This window comes from Arachis hypogaea, chromosome 15, assembly GCF_003086295.3.
Source record: "Arachis hypogaea cultivar Tifrunner chromosome 15, arahy.Tifrunner.gnm2.J5K5, whole genome shotgun sequence".
NCBI lineage: Eukaryota > Viridiplantae > Streptophyta > Magnoliopsida > Fabales > Fabaceae > Arachis > Arachis hypogaea.
The window spans coordinates 110,376,811-110,384,588 of NC_092050.1; positions in this window are offsets into that span (position 1 = coordinate 110,376,811).

Genomic DNA, 7,778 nt, shown 5'->3' on the forward strand with positions numbered 1-7,778 from the left:
GAATGGATTTTCATCACATAAACTCACACTTATTCCCTTGAATAGCATGCTTTTGATCTCTCCTCCCAATTTGTGCTTGATCATGAAAATATGCTCTTTTATACCTAATTAAATCTATTTTATTCCATTTGCCTTCCATTCGATACCTTGATGTTGTTGGTGAGTGCTTTCAGGTATATAAGGTAGGAATGGATTGGAGAAAATGGAAGAAGAGCATGCAAAGTGGAGGAAGCAAGAGAAATCAAAGGAGATGAGCTCAGAGACGTGTGCGTGCGCACAGCTACTTGTGCGTACGCACAGCCATCCAAGCAGAGCGCGTGGAGTGCTTCGAGCGCGTCACGCGTCCGGCCCAACATCGCCTAGTGTGTGTGCGCACAGCTGCTTGTGCGTACGCACAGGCCTGGATTTTCGCTGAAGTGTGCGGACGCACGCGTCTGTGCATCCGCACATGACTTCATTAAAATAGCACATGCCTTGCGATTTGGGGGCTTTGGAAGGCCATTTCTGAAGTCTTCTAGCTTATATTGAAAGGGGAAATGAAGACATAACATATGATATCATTTAGTATAGTTTAGGAGTAGTAGTAGGAGTTTTTAGTTTAGTTTTTCTCTAAGTTTTTCATCATCTCTATTAGGGTTTATATTAGGGTTTTATATTCAAGTGCCATTTCCATTTTTGATCTTAGATTTCGCAAGCTTTCATTGTAAGTATTCTCTTGTTATTACTCTTTATAGTTACATTGTCATTACTCTTTCTTCTAATTCAAGTTATAGTTTAATTTTGCCTCTCTCTTGCAATTTAATGTTCTTGTTGATGAATTTGATGTTTGATGTTTATTACATGCTTTCTTGTGTTATCCTTGTTGATTGAGATCAATTGTTGCTTTTGGTTTTAAGCCTTTACTTATTTTCCTCATGTTTAAGCTTTTTGCCCACCAAGTGTTTGACAAAATGTCAAACATGGTTTTAGGCTAAATTTTTGGTTCTTGGCTTGGGTAAAGTGAGCAATTGGGTTCCTAGAGTTGGACTGTCCAACATTTAGTTTCAATTCTTGTGTTGTTAATTGTTCTTGTTCCCACTAACACTAATTTGTTGCTAAGGTAATTAGCAAGCAAGTTAGGATTTGTGGGTTAAGGACACTTATGCTCATTTAACTTACTTTCCGATGTGAGGGTTGATCAAGTGAGACTAATCCATCATAATTGTCATAGTTGTGGTTCCAACAAGGAAAGGACCCTTAGATCACTCCAAGCCAAGACTCTTTTTGATGCTTTCAATCTTTTATACCTTTATATGTTGATTTCTTTTATGCTCTACTTGTTTATATTGCATAGTTGGTTCTTTAATTTCTTAATTAGTTCAATCATTACAACTTTGCATGTTCTTTTATTGCTTCATATGTTCATTTTTTCATTCACAAACCATTGATCACTATAACCGGAATTGCACACTCATTGTTCTAAAATGCTCTTAGGGAGACGACTCGGGAGTCTAATACTCTCGGTTTTAATTTGGTTTTACTTGTGACATATCTTGTGAATTTCCAATTTGATTCAAGGGACAAATTCATCGGGTTAGGACTATACTTACAACATTAAATCCGTTTCTTTGGATAACCGAATTCCTAACCCACATGTGAGTTGGTTACACACCCTTCCCACACATCAGTAAACAACATGAATTGCAAGAATTAAAGAGAGATCTAACTACAAAGGCAATAGACCCATAATAGAAAATCAAAGCAACATGAAAAGACATGGAAATCATAAATTTCATTGAAAGAGAAATAGAGATCTACATAAGAATTCATAAAGCAAAAGGAAAATTGAAGCAAGAGAAGAAGTAGATCTAGATCTAAGCAATTAACCTAAACCTAATCCTAATTCTAGAGAGAAGAGAGAGCTTCTCTCTCTAGAAACTAACTTTTCCTCCAAAACTAAACTAATCTAAACTAATGTGATGTCATGTCTAATGTGTGATCCCCTTTGACTTCTACATGTAAATAGGCTCAGAAAGGGAGTTGGATTTGGGCCTAAAAAGCCCAGAAATCGCCCCCAGCGGATTTACTTTAAGTGGGTCACGCGCGAGCACCGACGCGTGCACGTGGGTCATGCGTACGTGTCGCTTGACAAATTGCTATCCACGCATACGCGTCATGTGCGCGTACGCATCGCCTTGCGACGTCACTTTCCACGCATGCGCGTCTGCTGCGCGTGCACGTCGATCTCAGCATCCCAAATTCTTGTTTCTTGATAAGTTCTCCACTTGCATGCTTTTCCTCTCCACCCCTTTGATCCATTCCTAGCCTTTCCAATCTGAATTCACTAACAAACATATCAAGATATCTAGTGGAATCAAAGGTGAATCAAAATTAGCAATTAAGGGCCTAAAAAGCATGTTTTCATACTTAAGCACAAATTAGGAGACAATCATGAAACCATGCTATTTCCTTGGATAAATGTGAGAAAAGGTGATAAAATCCTCTAAATTAAGTACAAGATAAACCCTAAAAATGAGGTTTATCAGTGGACACCTTAGACGCTATCTTGGCTCAAAACAAGCTCATGTCCCAATAGATCAACATGATCACTCAGCACTTGAGTGGGATGCAGAGCTCAAATGCTTACTATCCCGAGACAACTTATGAGATAGACACCAGTGATAACGCCTGGACCACAATGGAGGAGGTAAACTACATGGGAAATTCCTCCAGAAACTCCAACAACAAAAGTAAAAGAAAAAGCATGTGTTCCTCAATTAAATGGCCTAGGTTGCAAGTAAAGAATAAGCAAGAGATAGGGCACAAACAAACCTTGGTAACCACAACTAAAGTGAATTGAGCATATGAGATATTGGATATTGAAATTGTGCAAGTGCAAGCGCAAAATTGATATAGAATAGCACAATAAACAATAACCAATCCAATAATGAAAAGAAAACTTTTTATTCATCATGACACATATTGCAATAGTCTGGTAAAGGTACTTGTTGCAAAAAGTAATAAGCTTGATAGAAATCAAGTTAAGTCACTCAAACAAATGCAAAGCATTAACAAGAAACAAGTACTGGTCATGTGATTAATTTGATATTAAAATCATGATGAAAAAGTAATGCGATTTAATTCACTAAAGTAAAAGTGCACAATTCATGATTAAGTTGCCAAACAAGGATATAGTTTAATGCATATGGTAGCCACAACATATGAATCAAACTCATAATGCATTTAGGCAATCAAACAAAAATCTTAATGCTCAGTGCACATATTCATTAAAAATTAAGCCAAAATTTAAGCAAGAAGCAACCCAATCAACATCAATCAAACACTTGCAATTTATTTAATTAGAAAACAATTAAACTAAGCATACTATAATTATGAAAATTAAAATGAAATGCAAATAAAACTAATTAGAATAAGTAGAAAACAGGGTAAAAGCAAGAGAAGAGAGGGGTGGAGGGGTGTGAAAGTGCGTTAGGGCATAGTTGGAAGATCAATCAAAATTTTTTCTCAAAACAGAACCTGTGCGTATGCACATATGTTCGTGCGCACACACAATAGTGAAAAATAGGAGGTGTGTGCCTGCACAAGGGTGTGCGAATGCTCTGGACAGAAAGGGAATCAAGAAGTGTGCGCACACACAGGATTGTACGTACGCACAGAAGGCTCTCTTTTTTTTAAGGAAAAGGATCATGTGTGCGAGTGCACACAGGTCCGTGCGCTCGCACAGATACAAAAAGTGGCAGCGGTTCATACGCACAGGGCGTGCCAACACTCCTAGCAGAAAGGGTGTAAGGGAGTGTGCGTACGCACAAGGCGGTGCGTACGTATGCACAAGCAGGTGTGCACGCACAAGGCGCAAAAGAAACAGGGGAGCGCCCACGCACAGGCCGTGCGAACGCTGCTAACAGAGGGCACAAACATTAGTGTGCGCACACACAAGACGCAGAAAATAAAGGTTTTGTGCGCACACACAAGTGTGCGCACGCATGATGCCCTGTTTTTGCAAAAAAATTTCTTCAAATTCTAGGGCTTTAAGTCTTAGCTCAATAAAAGCTCAACTCTAAAATATTCAAAAACCCATAAATTCATGATCCATACAGAAATTAACCTAACAAATCTCAAAATTAAACTAATTCTAAGCTAACTAAAATAAGCAAAATGCAATAAAGTCAAATTATAAACAAAAGAAAAGGTAAGAATAATGTTACCATGGTGGGGTATCTCCCACCTAGCACTTTAGTTTATTGTCCTTAAGTTGGACTTATGGAGAGCTCTAATCAAGGAGTTTCCAAGCTTTGATTGTACCAAGCTTTGACGGGGTTTCCAACAAGCTATGAGCTCCCAAAATTAACCTTCTACACAAACAAAACCAAGAAAACAAACAAAAAGCAAGATATTCACACATTAACATATTCACAATACCCAATAATATAACACCATTGCAACTCCCCGACAACAGCGCCAAAAATTTGATAGATGATGGATAATGCCAATTCAGAATTTAGATAAAATAGAATTCCTTCCATTGCAAGTATAGTCCGAACCGGTAATGGATCCTTTCAATCAAATTTTAAATTCAAAGATATCACAATTCAAAACAAATATAAACCGGGAGTTTTAAGTCCCGGGTCATCTTCCCTAGGAGTTGCAATGAAATGTTCTATTATTGGCTATGGAGAAAATGGGGGTTTGATGGCATGAGACAAGGAATGTAAATAGCAAGGAAGAAACAAGCATGAAATTAAATGGAAGCAATTAGAGCAAGAAAAAAGGAATTCAAATACTAAAAAGGGCTCTTGGCAAGAATTGGGGAATTAAGGATTCCTATCCTAGTTATGGACCACAAACATGGTAATTGTGTAGAATTAATCCCAATTAGTCAATCCTAACATCGAGAATTAGTTAAAAGGGCATAATTGATCTCAATCCACAAGTCCTAGCCAACTCTATTAATGGAAGGCTTAGAGTTAGTAGAAACAAATCAACTAACAATCCTCACACAATGTAGAATGGACATTGATGAATCCACATTTTATGGTATTTAATTGCTCTATTTGCGTAGATTTCATTGACTTTTCTTGCACTTATCCATTGAAATAGCATGCTTTTATGAATTCTTTCCTAATTGTGCTTAATTGTGAAAAATATGCTTTTGATGCTTAAATTGTCAATTTTAATTCACTTTTCTCCCATTCGATGCCTTGATATGTTTGCTTGAGTGATTTAAGGTTTTGAAGGCAAGAATGGCTTGAGAAAGTGGAAGGAAAGCATACAAAGTGGAAGAATTCAAGAAATGAAGGATTTGGAAAGCTGTCCATCCTGACCTCTCGATACTAAATTGGTCATAACTTGAGCTATAGAGGTCCAAATGAAGCGGTTTCAGCGGCATTGGAAAGCTAACGTCCAAGGCTTCAAAATGATATACAATTTGCTATAGTGAACATAAGTCTATGTGTGCAGACGCACACAACTTGTGCGTATGCACAGGTCAGAAAATAGCAAGTGTGCGGACGCACACATCTGTGCGTCCGCACAGGTCCTGGCACGTGAGCTCATTAACTGCAAATCGCTGAAGGCGATTTCTTGGCCCCCAAAACACAATCCAACTCATTTATGAAGCTATTTCAAGCCAAGTTGAAGAGGGATGAAGGGGGGAGCACGTAGGTTTAGGTTTTTACATATTTTTGTTAGATTTCAAGAGAGAGAAGCTCCCCCTTCTCTCTAGAACCTAGGGTTTTTAATTTAATTGCTTTGTAATTTCTTGTTTTAATTCTTGTTTCAATCTAGTTTCTTCTATCTTTCCTTGTTCTATTGTCTTAATTTCATTACTTTATCTTGTCATTTTCTCCATATTTGCCACTTTTATGTATTTGCACTCTTGCTACTTTAATTTACATTTAATGCAATTTTATGTTTCATGCCTCTTTTATTGCTTTATTGAGTTGCTATCTTTATTTTTCTTGCATGGTAGTTATAGCATTTATTATTTCTTGTCATTTTACCATGCTTTATTTTCACACCCACCAAGTGTTTAACAAAATGTTTGGTTGGGCTTTTACTTAGTTTTTCATACTCTTGGTAGGGAATTTGGGTGTTTGGGTGAACTTGAGTGGTGGATGTCCATTCCACATTGTGTGAGGGTTGTTAATTAATTTGGTTTCCCTTGACTCTAAGTGACCCACTAGTGTTGACTTAGGACTTAGGGATTGAGATTAATTATGCCTAGTTGACTTATCCTCGATGTAGGATTGACTAATTGGGATTAATCCACACACAATTACCATATTTGTGGTCCACAACTAGGATAGAAATCCTTAATTATCCACTTCTTGCCAAGAGCTCTTTTATCATTTAAATTCTATTCTATTTGCCTTTACTTGCCTTCATTTAATTTCTTGCATGCTAAGTTACCTTCTTGCACTTTAATTTCTTGCCATTTATAATGCTTGCTCTCTCTCTTGCATTCACAACCCCCAATTCCCTCATAGCCAATAACATGACATTTCATTGTAATTCCTAAAGAGAACGACCCGAGGTTTAATTACTCTCAGTTATTTTAATTTGAATTTGACATTTGATTAAGAGAATTCATTGTTGGTTTGGACTATGCTACTAACGAATTGATTCTTGATTCTAATCTGGCAAGAATTCTCTTTATCAGACATCTATCACTCAAGTTCACCCAATTACCCAATTTTCCAACCAAGAGTGTGAAAAACTAGGCAAAAATCCAACCAAGCATTTTACAAACACTTGGAAGGCTGATAAACCCCATTTGTAGGGTTTATCTTATGCTTCATTTAAGGGATTTTATCACCTTTTACCCACATTTATTCAATGAAATAGCATAATTTTGTAAATTCTCCTTTAATTGTGCTTAAGAGTGAACACATGCTTTTTAGGACTTAGAATAGCTAAATTTAATTTACCTTGATTCCATTTGATGCCTTGATATGTTTATTAAGTGATTTCAGATTTAGGAGGCAAAGATTGGATCAAGGGAATGAAGGAAAAGCATGTAAAAATGGAGAACTCATGAAGAAATGAAGGAATCGCAAAAGTTGTCAAGTCGACCTCTACGCACTTAATTGACCATAACTTGAGCTACAAAGGTCCAAATGCTACGGTTCTAGTTGCGTTGAAAAGCTAACATCCAGGGCTTCGAATTGATATAACATTTGCCATAGTTGCATCACGTTTAGGGGGCGTTCATGTGGCATGTACGCGTACACGCCGATTTGCACGTGATTCATTAAAAGCAAATTAGTGGTCAGGGAATTCTAAAGCCTTGTGGGCCCAATCCAACTCATTTCTGATGTTATTTAACCCAAGGATTGAAGAGGGATGAGACATCTAGTCATTAGTTTAGTTTTATTTTAGTTTTATCATGCTTTAGTTAGTTTCTAAAGAGAGAAGCTCTCACTTCTCTCTAGAATTAGGATTAGGTACTAGATCTAGATCTGGTTCTTCTTCTCTCTTCTAATTTTCCTTTTCTTCCCTAATTTTTCTCTTGTAGTTATAGAATTCTTCTTCTCATGTAATTCCTTTGTATTGTTAGTTGTAGTTTATGAACTTTCTTTTGTAGATCTACATTTCTTCTTCAATGCAATTGGTAAGTCCTTTGTTGTTTCATAATTGTCTTCCTTTTCTATTGTTGATCTCTTGCTATTCTAGTTAGATTCCTCTTTAATTCTTGCAATTCATGTTGTTTACTTCTATTGCCTTCTATGTGTTTGTTAAAATGCTTCTTTTAGTTATGAGTTTACTTTTCTATTGTTTTG